This window comes from Rhinatrema bivittatum, chromosome 3 (genome assembly GCF_901001135.1).
Source record: "Rhinatrema bivittatum chromosome 3, aRhiBiv1.1, whole genome shotgun sequence".
Lineage (NCBI taxonomy): Eukaryota > Metazoa > Chordata > Amphibia > Gymnophiona > Rhinatrematidae > Rhinatrema > Rhinatrema bivittatum.
The window spans coordinates 364,425,064-364,443,707 of record NC_042617.1 but is presented as its reverse complement, the minus strand read 5'-3'; the positions used below and the strand labels follow the sequence as shown (position 1 = coordinate 364,443,707).

The 18,644-nt window shown below is 43.8% G+C and overlaps 1 protein-coding gene across 2 annotated transcripts in view; it reads left to right on the top strand.

Moving 5' to 3' along the window:
• The window catches only part of HTR1E (5-hydroxytryptamine receptor 1E), a 159,588-nt gene that overhangs the window by 1,354 nt on the left and 139,590 nt on the right, over positions 1–18,644 (top strand). The gene's annotated exons all lie outside the window — the stretch shown is intronic.

Genomic DNA, 18,644 nt, shown 5'->3' with positions numbered 1-18,644 from the left:
CAAATTAGAGAAAAGAGATGTGCAGACAAAAACTGAACTGGAAACCCCAAAAAGCCTGAATCTGCATGCAGTGCAACCCTGGAGACTTACAAACAAATAAAAAAAAAAAGCGTTTCCTCCTGTGCTGTGCAAAATACAAAGATGACAGAGAATGCTGCACATTCACATTCCCAAAGCTGACAATGTTTGAATCACTAAACCACAAATAAAATGCTTTCTATTATACCTTTGTTGTGCAGACATTTTGGGCCCTAACTTAACACCCTCTTCTCACAACAATAACGAGGGGTACTCGGAGGCCCCATATAATACGACCTCCAAACCCTCTCCTCTCCCCTGCCCACACACAAAAGAACAGCAGAGGCTCCATGGCCTTTACATACACCTCCCCTTCCTCCCTCAGCGCCCTCAATATAATCCCTTCTTTTTTACCTCCCTATACCCCCCCCCTGCCTACTAGGGGGGGGGGGGGTATAGGGAGAGATAGAGAGGGCCCCCTTTCTGTCTCTCTTCCCCACCTCCTCCCAGCAGGCAAGTTGAATACCCTCCTCTGTGTCCCCAGGACCCTGCATCAACCTCCTTATCCTCCACTTCCCTGCCCCGGCAGCGGTGTCTTTTCCCCCCAAGTCCCTCCTCCTATCCCAACTCTCTAGCACAGGATCTTCATTCTCACTGGGAGACAGCACTCCAGCTCCGGCTGTTTTCGGCAGCAGCTGCCGAAGCTTTTCAGGGCAACAAGAGGGGGGACAATGTGCAGGCGCAGCTCCACCGCCACAGCACGCGTTTCCTGTCTTTTGCTGGGGCCAGATTGATTGGCTGCTGCAGCAGGCACTTTCCAAGTTCTGCCACAGGTTGATGCAGATTGGCTGGAGACACCCAAGTTCTCCTGTGGGTCCACAAGGATTGACTAGAGACATTCACGTTCTCCCGTCCGCCCTTGCAGAAGAGAGGGGAGGGGTGGGGGAGCGGAGGTGGTGCCGGGGGCATGCCTGTTTTGGGGAACCACTAGGACAGTCATGCAGGTGGCAGGAAAAGGTGCCTGTACTTTGTGTCTGCCCGTACCACCTGAAAAATAATCCTGAACCCTCAGTCTTATGATAAGTAAGATGATAAATAGGTTTGAGATGTCTAGCAGCGGATACTTCTGATATACAATAATACTTGTTCTCTAAACAGCACTTTTAATAATAAACTCCATATCCAAATGATTTATTGACCTCATGTAAATAGTTGCTTTTTCTTAAAGGTATAAGTAATAGGACTTCCAAAGGTGTAAAACTGTCTGTTATTTTCATGAAAGTATTTTTTTTTTTTAATAAGACCATCTGGTTTCATGGTCTAGTAAACCTATTATATCACTTTTCCTTACAAAGCATCGCCAAAGGATACAGACTAACAGGCTAATGCAGTATCGTGCGCTGCGGTCAGCGTATGGCTCAATGCATGATTGAACGCATGTCCATAACCCCTGGGGGTTAGTGCATCCAAAACGCGTTTCCAATCGTGCACGTAGCTAATAGTGCTTAGCACATGTAAATTCATGTTGATGAGGCTATTAGCTATTCCCTCCCCCAATGCAAACAAAAAAAAGTGTGCACAACGCGCACATTTTTACTCTCCAAAATTAATGCCTGCCCCGGAGCAGGCATTAATTTTTGAGGATCCCAAAAAGAATACAGAAAAGCAGAAAATACTTTTTCTGTACTGCCTCCTACTTAATATCTGGCTTTTTCTGTACTACCTCCGACTTAATATCATGGCAATATTAAGTCGGAGGAAGTGAAAAATTAGAACTATCCAAAAAAAAAAAAAAAAAAGTATGTCGGCAGTCAGGGTAGGAAAAGGGATGCGCAATTATTTATTTTATTTATTTATTGATTTAACGTGTTTTGGAATACCATCATTTGGTTTCGCCATCAGAAAGGTTTACATTGCTCGTGAAAAAAATCAGGTTAGGAAAACGAGCGTCCATTTTCCTAACCTGTAGCAACGCTCGTAAAATTGAGCGTCCGTTTTCCTAACCCGCTGACAGCCTCCTCTCCTAGGCGCCCTCTGCAGAGGAGGCACTAAGGGTGCACGATTTCCCCTAGCGCCTCCTCTTTTACCATGGCAGCCCATTTGCATTTTGCATCGGGCTCCCCGGAGTGGTGGATCGGCGCACGTCGGGAGAGCGGGCGCTCAGTCACGGGCACCTGTTGCCCGCACGCCGATATTGGATGGGCCTGCTAGAGAGCACAAAGTACTGCTCTCCAGCAGACCCTGAAGGCAAAACAATTTTAAATCAATGCAGCAATATTTTAACAAATAGCGAAGCATTTGGCAATGAAAGACAAACACGCTGATGGCACAAGCAAAAGTGCTTTAAGTCTTTGTAACATAGTATTACAGTTAATGGCTTTGGCTGAACATGAAGTTACACACAAAGAATTAAGAAAAGAAAACCGGATGTAGCAGAAAAAAAACGTTTCAAGAAAAAGGTTAAAAGGTGGGAGCAGACCCAGGAGCATTTGGGGAATCTCATCGCATAAGCCCTGGAAGGATTCATTGAAAAGTGTTCCTCTCCTTTATCGCAGCTACCTTTTTAATGTGTTCAGCCTTGCGTTGACGCGCTTAGTGGCAGCCTAGGGTACCCTGAAGCACCCGGTGTCTGATACGCTTGCAGGCTGCAGGGGAATTGTTTCACCGCTGACTCTCTCTGTGCCCTGTGACTGCGTAAGGGGATCGGTGCAGGCTATCGGATGCTGATTATACCTTTCTGGTATTTACACCGGCTGACCCTCCTCTCTTTGGGCCAGGACACAACGTTTTCCTCCTTCTCTGCCCGTCGTCGGTGCTTTACTGGTCGGCAAGAGAGGCATCTTAGGTGGAAGAAATAACAAGTGCTTTGCTGTGGGGAAAGGAAGGGAAGCGGAGAGAAGTAACAACAAATTGCCAAGCCCCAAAACGATTACGGAGAATCTTAAAGAGTTCGAAGGGGGGAAGGTGGGGAGGCAGCTGCACATGGTGGGCCAGATTGTGCCCCCTTCATCCCACGGTTTTGAACTCTTTTTTTTTTTTTTTTTTTTTTTCTTTTTGAAACTTCTACTCAATAAGGATTGGATTTGCCCAAAATGAATTTGGCCTGCGGAGGAAGAATATCAGAATAATGTCAAATTTCATTTGTCATAAAAAAAAAAAATTAGGGAGAGATTTTTGGAGCAGCATGAAAAAGTTATTTGGGTCATGTTAGAGGAGGAGCTGGCATAGATATTGATTAATGCTTTCTATTCTGCTCACAGGCCTACCTACACAGAGTGATTCATCAAAATATATATATATATGTAGCTCCAGAGGGCTTACAATCTAAGGCAGTGCTTCCCAACCCTCTCCTACAGGCACCTTAATCAGTCAGGTTTTCAGGATTCCCATAATGAATATTCAGGAGAGAGATTTGCATACACTAGAGACTCGGGGGGGGGGGGGGGGGGGTTGCAAATCTATCTCGTGCATATTCATTGTGGCAGTCCTGAAAATCCGACTGTTTAGGTGAGCCTCCGGAAGAGGATTGGTAAACACCAATCTAAGGGACTCATTCACAAAAGCTGTGTTAGCAGCTGTTAATTGAGTGGTAAATGTCTTAACGCAGAGATGACATGAGATATATCAAATACCTCTTGGTATTCTGCCCCTGGCACACTGCATGTACTTAAATGAGCTGATGAGTATGTAAATACATGCTAGTCAATTCATAAATACCCTAAAAAGGATACAAATCAAATAATACGGCTTGCCAGAAAAATCACAAACCACACTATTTGATGTGAAGTTAGCTACATCTCTTGAGTTGCAACTCACTTCCTCTGAGATCATCGGGATGCTCACACATGTCCCGATGCTCCCAGGGCCTAGCCTTAAAGGGGCCAACAGTTATAAAAAGTACCGGGGGCACTCTATAGAATCCCTACCTGCCACCCTTGGAAGTGACAGTAGTAGAAAAAAAGTTAAGAAAATGTTTAAAGGCCCAGGCCCCATCCTCAGCCCCTTCCCCCATCAAGTCAAAAATTATGCCCTGGAGACTATGGCCCCCACCAACCAGATACCCACAAGACTTACAGTTCCAGCCCTGGTGGATCAGTGGGGGGCCCAGAACGTCCTTTAGATGAGAGGATATACAGGGAGGATATGATAGAGACATTTAAATATCTGAAAAGTATTGCTAATACACAAATAGCAAACCATTTTTAATGAAAAGGAAGTTGTAGAACTAGGGGACTAGACATGAACCTCAAAGGAGGTAGAATCAGGAACATCAGGAAATATATTTTCACAGAAATGGTGTTGGGTGACTTTTAATGTGGTTCTGGAGCAGGCGGTGAAAGCAAAAACAGCAACAGAATTCAAACTAGATTGGGATAAACACAGAGGATCCCTACTGGCAAGAGGATGGTAATGAAGCACTAATCCTAAAACAGCAGTGGTACGATTGCATTGGGTATTCAAGAAAATACCAGGGTAACCTGCATGGAATAACGGTTAGAATCCAAAACAGCAGTGGCACAACTCTGTTGGTCAGCCAAGAAGGCTGGAGTGATGGTTGAAACTCAAACTGCAGTGAGTATGGGGAAGCAAGATTTTTTTTTTACAACAGCCTCATTAATTTGGGGAGTGAGGGATTGTTACGAAACCTGGTAATAAGACCTAGAAGGAGGCCTGGGTGTTTGGCTTAAGCATTGGTCATATAAGAAGCAAATCTGAAGATGGCAAGGCCTGAAATGGCCTACTAGTGGAGACGGTGGAGGCCATCAGTGTAGCTGATTTTGGGCAGGCTTGGGACAGGGCTGGAGGGCAGTGTAGGAAAATGGTTGAGAGGTTTGGTAAAAGACATGGAGGAGGGGGTAGTTGGTGATGTGTTGTCTACGGGAATTTATATGCGCATTTACCAAAAGTAGAGGAATTTCAACTGGGCAGATTGGATGGGCCACTTTGGTCTTTATCTGCTATCATTTTCTAACAGGCTTATATTCAAAGGATGCTGAGCACTTGACTTAGGGGTCTCAGCTTTAGGCACCTAAAGTTTGACAAAATTTCAAGTGAAATTAGGCACTTAAGCTAGAAATTTGTCTAAATTAGTGCCTGATGATACTGGGGTACCTAATTTTATGCCTGTTGTGGAGCACTTTAGTTAGGTGCTGGAAATCAGCGCCGAGAGCATCACTTACTTTCCCCACCCTGGCCACATCTTTGTAGACACCCACTTGTTAGGTTCCTAAATTTAGGTGCTTCCCCCTAGAAAATTTTCAAAGGGACACAATTAGGTTCCTAACTCTTCCAAGTAAAGCCCTTAAACCCTTTGAAAATTGACATCGCTGTTAATGTGTTGCTTGATCATCAACTAGGTGTGGGTGGAAAAAAATAAAAAATGAAGATTAATCCAATGTATCTGAGATGTAGTGCCTGCATCCCAGTAGATCACTGGTTATAAAAACTCTTTCCTAAATTCATGTTTGTTTGTTAAATGCTGAATTTTCAAAGCCATTTACCTTCATAAAACCCAGTTCTAACGTTGACCTGGACTCGGTGTCCCTAACTCATTTTTGTACATATTTTTGCGTAAACTGCAGAGAGGCCCTTAGGGGAGGAGCTGGGACAGAGTTACGCGCAGACTTTTTAGTTGTAAAAAATATTATGTAACTTATCTTTGTGGGTTAAATAAGCTTCCATCTATTTATTACAAGTGAATTTAATGTTGTAAACAAGTACTACTCATACAGATGGTTGCAAACAATTTTGCCTGTAGCCACTGTGCAATAGAACTAAGTGTTCTTAACATTCTTGAGGACTCTTGTTTGGTGCATAGTAATGACTCCTGTTGAATTAACATTTGGATGTCTGTCTGCCATAAGCTACTGAAAAGCACTTATAGATCCCCTTAGGAGGTGGTCACTGAAAATTAAATCAGGAGACCCCTTTGTATATGTTGAGGCACACCTAGACGTTCAAGATTGAACAACTGCAAATTCAGGCCAGGATTCATCAAACAATCGCATGTGATAGGAAGAGGGTTGTGTTTTATGGTAATAGCACACTTTGCGATAAATAGGCTATCTTAGCGCTTCGCATAGGTATTACCGCAGAGTGCGATAACTTTTTCACACTTTGCGGTAAGTGCCACAATTTCTACCTACAACCACTGGGGGGAGGGAGAGAGAGACAGACAGACAGACAGAGACAGAGAGACTGACTGACTAGCATCAAGCTAGGTTGAGAGAACATTGTACAAATCTCATCTTTGTGTGAGTTTTCTCACTCCGAAGGACATCAAATCTTCACAATTGTGTACTATTCTGTTCATCACTCTGAATGTCAAAGTGGCCCCTAACCCCTACACTACTACCTACACCTCACCTTGAGTAACTAGGTGGGCCTCATATAGAGGTATAAATACCTAACCTCGAGAAGGGCCTTATAGCTAGTCAGTCAGTCTCTCTCTCTCTCTCTCTCTCTCTCTCTCTCTCTCTCTCACCTAAAATGTTTCTTGCTTAATGCGAATAAAAAAGGTGTAGTTATTTCCGGCGTTAAACTGTGTGATATGGCTTCACAAAGTGCAAAGCCAGCCCACTTGGACAGAAATCCTGCTCCAAATTCCTCCCTCTTTTCTAAATTAGCATCGCACCATGCGTTATGGTGCTTTTCGCATGCGAAAAGGCCATAACGCGGCTTGGAAAATAACTCCCTCGGTCTGCAGGAAGAAGCCTAAGAGAGAACATCCAACTAGAAGTCCTGGGGGAATTCTGCGCAGAAAATAGCAGATGAGACCTCGGCATGCTACGAATGGAGCGCGCAAAGACGAAGGCCCGCGTGTGCCGCGGGACGCGCTCCATTTGCGGCAAAGATGAAGGCCCCAGTGAGAGAGAATATGTGTGTAAGAGAGGAGGGGAGGGTGTGAGAGAGAGGATGGGATGTAAGAGAGTGGGGGGATGCTTAAGTGTGGGTTTCAGAGGGAGGGAGCCTATATGAGGGAGGGGGTGTGAGAGAGCATGGGAGGTAAGAGGGGGTGGGGATGCTTGAGTGGGTTTCAGAAAGAGGGAGCCTATATGAGGGAGGGGGTGTGGGGGAGGGTGTGAGAGAGCATGGGAGGTAAGAGGGGGTGGGGATGCTTGAGTGGGTTTCAGAAAGAGGGCGCCTATATGAGGGGAGGAGGTGTGGGGGAGGGGAGGGTGAGAGAGCATGAGAAGTAAGGGGGGATGCTTGAGTGTGGGTTTCAGAGAGAGGGAGCCTACATTAGGAGATTGTGAAGGAATGTTTATGTGTGTGAGAGATTGGGAGCTCGTGTGTATGAAAAAGGGATCCTGTGTATGTGAGGGTGCTAGTCTGTGTGAAGGGATTGTGTATGTGTGAGACAGAGCCTGTGTGAAGGGATGCATGAGAGAGAGATATAGGTAGCCAGAACGGAGTCAAACTTTGGGACTGGCAATAGAGTGGAAGGGGTTGAGCCTAGAGGTGGAGGGGAGAGATACTGACAGGTGGAGGAGTTGGGGCCTGAGAGGGCAAAGTAGCCAGGGAAGTAGGGACACTCTTACAGTGAATTTCTAGGGAAATTCTGCTCAAAATATTTAAATTGTGTTATTTTGACCAATATAAAGTTTGCAGAATTTTGCAGAATTTTAAGTTTTTGTGTGCAGAATTTTCTTTTTTTTTTTTTTTTGCACAGAATTCCCCCAGGAGTAAACTAGGCCAGTTCCTGGACCAGTACAGAGATTTTCAACTAACCACTCTACTTCTAGGTTGGGCTTGCTTAATGCACCTAGGAAGTGAATGTAGTACAACTCATCTGAACCTCCTCTTTCCAGGAAGCTATTTGGTATCAGCATTTCAAGATTGTGACTACTGACCCTTTTCTATATAGAGAACTGTTATTTGGAACCCCTGCTCCTTAGGGGTATTCTTAAAATATGTCTGGAATGTCCTCCTAATTCAAATTAACGCAAGTCAGTTCATCGAAATAGGGACTCAGCAACCACAGTGATTTCTTTGAGACGTCTGTGAGTTTGAATATTCCATGGCAGCATTGTAATCTTTCCCTAAAGAGATAGGATTGGTCCATAAGGGTGGAACAATATGCTTTTTTAAAGGCATCTGAACTATAAACCCATAAAACCAAGGCAATAGCCTGATTCTGAACAGAATCACTCTGATCTATAATGACACCTGCCAGTCTTCAATGCACACCTAGCATTCATAAAACAAGAACCCGTCTTCCCTCCACCGCATCCAGAGGCACCAGGATCTGTAGCTGGTGCCAAGGGAGACCATCCATCGCCCGCCCACCAACTCCTGAAGAGCGCCGCAGCGACCCTGAAGGCGCTTGCACAGTGAGGCATGCGCCATTGGTGCACACACGAAGGAATGTGACAAAGGAGCTTGCCCCTTTCTGCACGCCTTTGCGCGAGCCTGAAATACATTACTAGATTACTTCGGCAATCACTCCTTTAGTCACAAAAATGATACTTACAGCCATGGACCAGTTGTACTATATTGAACCCATTCAAGGATGAGGCATATTCAGAGATCTAAGGAGAACCACAAACATGAAACAAAGAAGGATAACAAACTTTGCTTTCCCAACGATAAGTAATAACCCTTCCACCATCTCCTCCTGCTTAATGTTCACACTCTTACTATTAAATGTTCAATCCATCTAAAAAAAAAATCCCTATACTTGATGACCTGCTAGAAGTCTTACAGCCCACTATCTTTTGCATATCAGAAACCTGGCTGACTGACAAAGACGATATAATTCTAAACCAAATTACCCAACCAAACTATGAGGTGTTTCACGTTCCTAGACCGAAACATAAAGGCGGGAGTTTTTTAATAATCAGTAAACAAGAACTGAAACTAGTACTTTTCAAAGTAGACATTATACCACCCTAGGTATAATGTTTACTACAATGCTCCCCAGGTTCACTACAAAAAGACTGTCCACCACGATAGAATTATTCACTAAAGTATTCCCTACTTCAGAATCTACAATAATTGTAGGAGACTTTAATCTACAGGTAGACAAAATACCAAGAACCTTAGTGTGCGAAATGTTTCTATAAGCAATGAGATGGTCACAATTTGTCTCAAATGCAATGCACAAAGCAGGCCACACTCTAGACCTAATATTTGCTAACATAAATAACTGCTTAATCAATACCTCGCACACAATAGTACCCTGGTCTGATCAACTACTAATACAAGTTTAAATAGCCCTCACCAACCAAATCCACAATAGGATGGATAATAAATATACAATTACCTTCAGAAAAAAGATTGAGACAGAAATACTGGCGGAAGCTATAGAAACTAAGATACATGAACAAAGACCTAACTAACACAATAACAGCTTTTGACTCCTGGGACAACATAGTCAATGACATAGCTGAATCCCTTTGCCCAGCTTAGACAAAAATTATTAACAAAGAAAAAACAACTTCAAACATAATCAACCCTGGTACAATAAAGAACTAAAATGCAAGAAACAGAACCTTAGGAAACTAGAGAAACAATGGTGGAAACGCCATTCAACTGAATCCCTAGGAAAATATAAATCCTGCCTCACAAAATACGTACAATAACCAATAAAGCAATAAAAGACTACTATGCTAAACAGATTCACAAGGCTATATTTAACTCTAAACTTCTCGTTGAGATAGTTAAACATCTAATACAAGATCCGACATCTTACATTTCAAGAAATTACAACTTCACCAAAGCCTTTTGCAAAGAGCATGCCACCACACTAATAGACAAAATCGATAATAAAAAAAAACAATTCACAATCTGTCACTCAAAAGAAGAACATGAAGAATCAAATAGCACTGTCAAATGGTTCATATTCGACAGAGTATCAAAACTGACAATTAGTCAACTCATTAATAAAATCAAGCCTGCTACTCACCCACGTGACCCAATACCGGCCAGTTCATTAAAACAAGTACATCAAATCATCACACCAACAATCACATCCATGATTAACCATTCACTATCAAGGAATCATATCCCAAGGCCTAAAACAAGCAGTGATAAAACCAATCTTAAAAAACAAGTTTGGTAGAACAGATGATTGGAACAATTATCGTCCAATATCTAACTTACCGTTTCTAGCAAAGGTTCTGGAGAAAGCAGTGTTAACCCAACTTGAACATCACCTGGAAAATCATAATATCCTATACCCAAATCAATTCGGATTTAGGAAAAATCACTCAATGGCGACATTACTGCTCATATTAACGGACTCAATTTTTTGAGTTCTCGACACAGATGAATTCTACTGTCTAGTGCTAATCGACTTAACAGCAGCCTTTGACACAATCGATCATAATTTACTATGCCATCAATTGAGAAACATTGGGATCAACAGTACAGTTAGCAAATGGTTTTCTTCCTTTCTATCCAAAAGATCTTTTCAAGCCAAACTAGGCACCAGATATCTGACATCTTTCCATGTAAGACAGGTGTCCCTCTAGGCTCAGCCCTTTCAAGAACACTATTCAATATTTACATGTTCCCAATATGTAAACTACTAATAAATCTAGAAATAAATTTCTTCTTGTATGCAGATGACCAATAGTTCTACATACCACTAGCCGGATCATTCGAAAATACAACAGCGATAATATCTTCTTATATGAAAGCAACACAACAAGAACTTTCACAAATTACATTGACACTAAACCCTAAAAAGACAGAAATCATTTGGCTGAGTCGAAACACATCGATAGTTACACCACCTGCCTTAGACTTAGGCAACTTTCAAATTAACCCCTCAAATCAAGTACGGGATTTAGGTGTACAGCTAGATGAGAACCTCACTATGAAAATGCACATCAGGAAATTGATTAAGACAGGATACGCTAAGCTGTGTATACTACAAAGGTTGTTAACCTTGGTGGACTTTCATACAGTATTACAATCCCTAGTATTCTCCAGCTTTGACTATTGTAACTCCTTACTTCTAGATCTTCCAGCAAGTCACTTAAAATCACTACATTATGTCGCAGCAAGGCATTAACAGGATCCAGGAAATATGATCATGTTACACCCTCGCTGATGACTCTGAACTGGTTACCAGTACAATCCAGAATCTGCTATAAAGTAATAACGATAATATTTAACATCATTCATTCCAATAACACCAGACTGCTAAGAGTGGCACTACAGCCCTACAACTCTAAACGAAGAGTAAGATCCCAAAATAAAGGTCTCCTGAATATTCCCACTATACAGAACACACATTTGACGCAAATAAGAGACAGAGTATTCTCCATAGCAGGTCCAAAGCTCTTGAACTCTCTACTGGAAGCTCTACATGTGCCATCACATAGAAAGAAATCTAAAAGTGAATTAAGAATATGGCTATTCATTAACACACATAATTTAACTTAAACCTCAGAATATATGGACCCAATAAAAGACAAGAAAGTCAAATGATAATCGCAGCATGAAGAATAAATCAAACGAGAGAATGCATGATTCTCAAACAACCCACAGACTAAGAAGTGAAAACTACCTTATTATCTGTGATTACCAACACTCCTAGCTTTATGTTCTGGTCATAATTCCATTTGCCCCAGAAACCATCTCTAGATAGATGGGAATTAATACCTACATATGAACTCCAACATCATATCCAATTGTTTTGTTTTGTCTATGTTTATCTGTTGAATGTATAACTATGAATGTATAAATATGAATGTCATCTTGTAAACCATTGTGATCTATACATGGAACGACGGTACATAAAATGTCTAAATAAATAAATAAATAAACAAATGATAAGCCAAAACTAGTAATCAGTAAAATTGATCACAGTGGCCACAACTCAGGTGAGTGATGTTCCAAAAAACCCCATCACTATGTAATAATATTGTCCCAGAATGCAGATTCACTCATTTACATACAGTATATACGCAGAAGAAGCTGATACTGGCCTTTTGAGCCAGCACACAAAGATCTACAATCCAGAACACTAACCTTGGTGTCTGTGTGAGATAGATGAATGGACTGATCTGCAGGGGAGCTCTCACATTTGGGCATTGTATGCCTTGCCATTTTGTGTTGTAACTGATGATTAAACCATACATTTTTTTGTGTCAAAATTTGTATGGTAAAATTGTATAATTAGACATTTTATACCCTCAGCAAAAATGTATGAATCTGTTTGTTTTGTTGAAATTTTGTTGACTGTTGGTTTTGGTATAATTTATATACTGACGTACCTCTATAGCATGGAAGACGCTGAGCTTGGAAGAAAAGAATAACATGCTCTATGCACTAAATACACTTTCAGCATTTTGTCTACAATGTGTGATTTTTATTCAGTCAGCTTGACTTCTTTTCACCGTCATTCATGAGTTCCACTTTCCCCTGTGTCAATAATTGGTTGCATGAATCAACGAGGTACTGTAACAAAATCATTAAAATGTTTAAAAACTATAGCAACTTTTCTTTTTGGCTTACATGTGCAGTTATCACATTTTTTTTGAGACAAATTTTATCCAGACTGGTATTAAATTAAAATCTGATAAATTTGTTAGGGCCTTCCTGATATCTCAGTGACAGCACGAAACAGAGCCATGCAGAAGGTCCCCAGTTCGATACCTGGATCATGCTTTGGCCAGGACTGGGTGTGCTGCAAAGGCAACATTCACAGCCCCTGGGAGAGGAGGGAGGGAGACATAGTCTTCATCAAAGGTGACAGCTGGTGGCTGGATTTAGAGTCCATGATACAGGGTTCTGAAAGGAGGTACAGCCATATCGTCATGCAGTAAATGGCATCAGCCTCAGGTTCCATTTTTAAATACTAACCCAGTGGTGGCAGGCACGACTGGGGATCACTATTCTGTCTCCACTGTGCATATCCAATGCACAGCTTAAAGAGAGAGCCCAACTCAGTCTTTATTTGCAGACAGATGAGTCCGCTTCTTCAATCCCAAACTTCATTAGCCAGCAAAACAAATAACTACAACCAGCATAGTCTGGGCCACAGAAATAAAGGCAAGTAAAATAAAGTTAATTCTGCGGTGCTGGCCAAATTATCTGCTGAAGTATACAGAACTGACTGAAAACACAAGGAAAAACACTCAGGAACCCCTGTTTCCAAGTCAGAGGTTAACACTTTACAGCCAGCTGCCCCGAATACAACAGTATCTGTGAACATGCAGGCTGACCACCAGTTGGCAGTATAACAGTCAACAAAAAACCTCTGCCAAATAAAAGCATGAACACAGCATTAGCAAACAGAAACAGAAAATAAATGAAACAAAAGAAGCCACTAATGAAAGAGAAAAAAAAAGAAAAAAAAATGTAAGTGGATACCCCTAGAAATTGTCATGAAATTCATTCCTATGCCAAATGGAAATATGCAACCATTCATGGAAAAAGTTTACTTTGCAGCTTGATTCATCATGAGTTGTTTTTCCTGTATGCACATTTTCCATTACTATCCAGTGCTCTTGATTGGCTTCACCTTCAACTCTGAGGTTTATACTCAAAAAGGTTTGTCTGGAATTAGTCGGACAAAACCTGAGTTTTGAATTTCCTGCCCCACCAAATGGAAACATGTTTGCCAGGGAAATCATTACCCAGCTAAAACGTACCCAAAATCAAAAGAAGAGACGGCGTGGAGTCCTTCAAGGATCAGGGCGTAAACGTAGCTGGGTAGTCTGGCCGCAGTGGAGATCAGGTCTAAATTTCTACCTGGCTTTATTAAGCATATAGCTGGCTAAGCTTAAAGAAACTCTATAGCAGACCAGCAAAGGCCTGATTTTCCCACCCCCTAAGATAAGAAAAAAAAAATGTTGGAGTCTTAGTGACCTACTCCCGCCTTCCCTGCTTAAAAATATGGGGCACAAGCCCCCAAAAGCCTTCCATTGCACTCACGGAAGGAGAAGAAGTCTTTGCCTCTTCCCTGCAATGTAATGCTGGGAGGAGCTGCCAGCCTCCCGGCATCCTCCCTCGAACCCTGCTCCTTTAAAAATTATGGGCCAGACAGGCACCCCCCCCCCACACACACACACACACTTCCTGCCCAAAGCCAAAATCACATGAAGTGGCAAAACTTCCTTCCCATTCATCCAAATTGAAAACTGTTGCTGACAGCCTCACATAGATCCTTCTTCCCCCCCCACTCCCCCACTCCCAAGAAGTCCCGCCTGATGGTAAACTAGCGGAAGCCTAGCTCAGAGGAAATAAGTTTCCATTCTCCTGGCTGAGCTTTCGGCATTGCTGTCGGAGCAACATTAGATGATGCTGTTAGGGCTGTGAAACCGTGTCCTCCTAATGTCTAGCGCTGCTCTGGTAACAAGGCTGATAGCATAGGAGAACAGCTAAGGCTCCAACATTTTTTTTTTCTTAACATAGGGGATAGGCAGGGAACAGAATTGGGGCACTGCTGGCTTGTAAGGTTTTTTTTTTTTCCTTCTTTTTATATTGAGACAGCTGGTGAGCCGCAAACCTACCTGGATAGTTTTACCTGAATGTATCGATTCTGAGACTTGTCCCACTGAACATACCAGCTAAAAGTTATCCAAGCAGCTTTACCCAGATAACTTTTCACATGCCAGCCTACTGAATATAGGGCCTCTCGATAAATGTGACAAATAGTACTAACTTTCCAATAATATAACATTTTTCTATTATGGATAAAAGTTCTGCATAGGTGCAGTGGATTTTTTATTTTACTTAATATATTTTGAGTTCCCAATAGTCTAAAAATAATTTAGAATGCTTAGGGAAAATGTGTTTAAGAATATGCATTATGCTTGCCTTCTCTTACCATAAACCTTATCAATATAAATAAAAATGTTAAATAGTTTGTACGTCGTCGCTAATCTCGCCAACCGCTTAACCGAATGCGTTCAAATTTGCACACAACATTCACTTCCCATACGGGAAGGATCTTATACACTTACATTACATATAGGTCACACCTGTGACAGGTAATACAAGTTTAAAAATTGCTTACACAAAACAGCGACATCTGGTGGCCGTCAGCGCAAGCGCAACCTCTTACACCTTTCACACACACACTCACACACCACACCCCACACCTACACAGGGCTATTGTCTTTCATTCACACTCCCTCATAACACACAGAAATCCACACTCATCACACCACATACCCCCACCCACACGCCTGCCAATGTCACTTCACCCACCCTCCCAAAACACGGATTCCTGGCTGCTACATTGGGAAGCCACGCATTTCACACACCCTCCGAATTTAAATTAAAGTACCCTCTTCCACCCACCCACGCACTGCACTCCGATCACACACTACACCTGAAACAAGTCCGTGCTTCTCCGCCGGCACCACAGGAACGGTCCGGGACACATCGAATTCAGTAGGGCCGTCGGATGCCAGCAACCAAAATGGCGCCGGCGGACCTTGCCCTTACTATGCTATACGGAGACAACAATGACGTCAGTACACCATGTGACATAGTAAGGACAAGAGCCCGTCGGCGCCATATCCTCAGCAGACATTTGCCCTTACTAGGTCAGGAATCCTGACGCACCACTTTCACCGGTGAAGTTTTGCGACATGGCAGCCGGCGGAACAAACCCTAGCACACACCCTCGCCACCGGCTGGCAGTTTACCCAGGTAGCCGGGGAGGAGCACGGTGGGGGACCATTCTTATTTTCCGCCACGCGTTTTTCTCGGGGGGGGGGGGGCACTCATTCTCCTCATCTCCCGAGAGGGGGGCTGTAGCGTGGGTTGCTCTATTTCGCCGGGTTGGGGGGGGGTGGGGGGCCAGGAAGATGTGCTTGCATATTTAAACTATTCTTTGCTGGTGCTGTTCATTTGGGGTAAAAAAAACCCCAAAAAAACACACAAACTGTAAACTTTACTGCTCTGTTCTGTTTTTTCAACTTAACCAGGCTCAGCCACAGCAACGCGTGATTGCTTTCAAATTTGGACACAAGCTTCACCTCACATACGGCAAGGTTCTTCTACACTTACGTTACATATATGTCACACCGGGGGCTGGTAAAAAAGTTTTAAAATTTGGTTCCACAAAACAGCGACATCTGCTGGACGTAAGCACAAGCTCTTACACCTTGCACAAACGCTCACACCCCACACACACGTGACCAATGTTTGGGATTCACACACCCTCCGACCAGACACAAATCCACCCTCCTCACACCCCCCCCTGCACACATGCCAATCGTGCTTACTTTACACACCCTCCCAAAACGCACAAAAACCCACAAAATTCCAGCATGCTACACCGGGAGGCCACTCACATGCCACATGTTTGCAATTCCCACACCCTACGAACTCACACAAAAACACCCTCCTCACACCCCCCACGCACATGACTTTTCTACTTACTGCCCACACCCTCCGAACGCACGCAAAACTACAGAATAGTTCGGGCTGCTCCAGCGGGGGGGGGCAACACCACTCCGTGACACATCGCATACACTACGGCCGTCGGCTGCCAGCAATCAAAATGGCGCCGACGGCTCTGTCCCTTACTAGGACACTCGGGAACGCCAATAGCGGCAGTAGCCCATGTGACATAGTAAGGGCGAGGGCCCGTCGACGCCATTTTCTGGACTGGCAACCGGCGCACCTTCGCCCTTACTATCTGAGTGAGACGACCGCTCCCATTGCTCCACCCCACTGACAGAGTAAGTTCTAACAACCGTCGGAGACAGTTTCAGTGCTGGCTGCCGAGGGCCCGGCGCCAATACTTCCATGCCGGAACGAACGCCCGCTCCACCGACTACCATTTTTGACAGGTATCGGCGGGCCTGCAGGGGGAGGGCCTGGGGATGTTCTTGCGTCCATGTTCGGGGGGGGGGGGGGCAGGGGCGGTTATCCCCATTCTCTTTTCTTTCTTTTCCACTTAACCTGGCTGTGCCACTGCAACGCGTGGCTGGGTACAGCTAGTTATATATATATATGCACATTTCTAAAATTAAATTGTCATATGTGTATGTAAGTATGTCATCTCATCACTAAGATGCTATAAGTTTATTTCATATTTTTTATACTGCATTTGATCACGACCATACAAACATCTCTATGTTAATAATTGAAACAACCATGCAATAGAAGTTGTGTATCTAAAACTGAAAGCCAAACATTCATTACCCAGAGTTCAAGAATAAGCATAAAGGACCTTTAGCTGAAGGGAATAAAGTATAAAACCAAAGATGAAGTAGGTTTTACAGTATTGCAATAGGGAAAAAGGCCAGACTAAACTGTTAACTTCGCTAGCTGGTCTAATATCTGTTATGGGATAAATTATATTTTTTCTTGTACAACTTTTTTTGTGATTGCTCACAATGGGGCCAGCTAAATAGGGACTATGCTGGCTAGATCAAAACCTTTCAGAACTGAGCAGGCTAGCCGGCAAAATTTAGCCACCTATATTTCACTAACAGGTCGATACAGTAAGGACGTGTAAGAAAGAGAGTGCGGCCGTGCCGGGCGCACCCTCGTTTGCCGTGCGCACAATTTGGTTCACATACCGCTCGATACAGTATTCAAATGAGACGCAAATGCAAGCGGCGTCCAAAGCGCGTCCATGAAGTGGTAAGCATGCACAATCCATTTTACTGTATAGGGCGGTATACAGCACCTATGTGCGTGCATGTTATAAAATCCTGGGTCGGCACACGCAGGGGGGCCCACACTTGTGCACCTTGTGCGTACCGAGCCGCGCAGCCTTCCTCCATTCCCTCTGAAGCTGCTCCGAAATCGGCGCCAACTTTAAAAATGGCACGGGCCGTCCAGTGCTCCTACCATGTGACAGGGGCCGGCCAATGGCACGGTTACCCTGTCACATGGTAAGGGCAAAGGGCCATCGGTGCCATTTTTATTAGTGGCAGCTGATGGCCCGAGAGCGGGAGATCGCTCCCGGGGCCCACTGGACCACCAGGTAATTTTAAAATGTTTTTTTGGGGGGGGGGGGGGTTCGGGAGGGTGGTGGAGTCCAAGGGAGCAATTTTAAAGGGTTGGGGTGGGTTTTTTGTTTATTGGCCGACAGCCCGAGCGCGAGAGAACGCTCCCGGGACCCCCGCTGGACCACCAGGTAATTTTAAAATGTTTTTGGGGGGGGGGGGTCGGGAGGGTGATGGAGGCTAAGGGAGCGGTTTTAAAGGGTCGGGGTGGGTTTTTATGTTGTGTCCTAACTCCCGTTAGTGTGCACTAACCCGATTAACAATTTTTTCACGATAAATCAGTGGAATTTCTATTGTATCGCACTCTTTAACGATTAATGACGATTTAAAAAATATCGGACGATATTTTAAATCATCAAAAAACGATTCACATCCCTACTGCATATCATTTCCTGTTCCGGGGCAGGTGCGGGAAGAAGAAAAGTCCAGCCGCGGGTGCCACTGCTTCCTCTAACACCGCTGCCATTCCCATTGGGCTTGAACCTGCTGTTAGCCCTGCAGCAACTGCAGCAGGGAAGGAAGAGCAGCAGGAGAGACCGGGAGCACGCGACACACCTCTGCCGGTGCTTGTCGACACACTGGGCGAAAACTGTGCTGACGGTGAAACGGCTTCCGTATCGCTGCCTATTTCGCGCCGAATACCTACACCTTTTATGGTGTAGTTATTCGTTGCGACGCCAGAAGCAATCACACCGC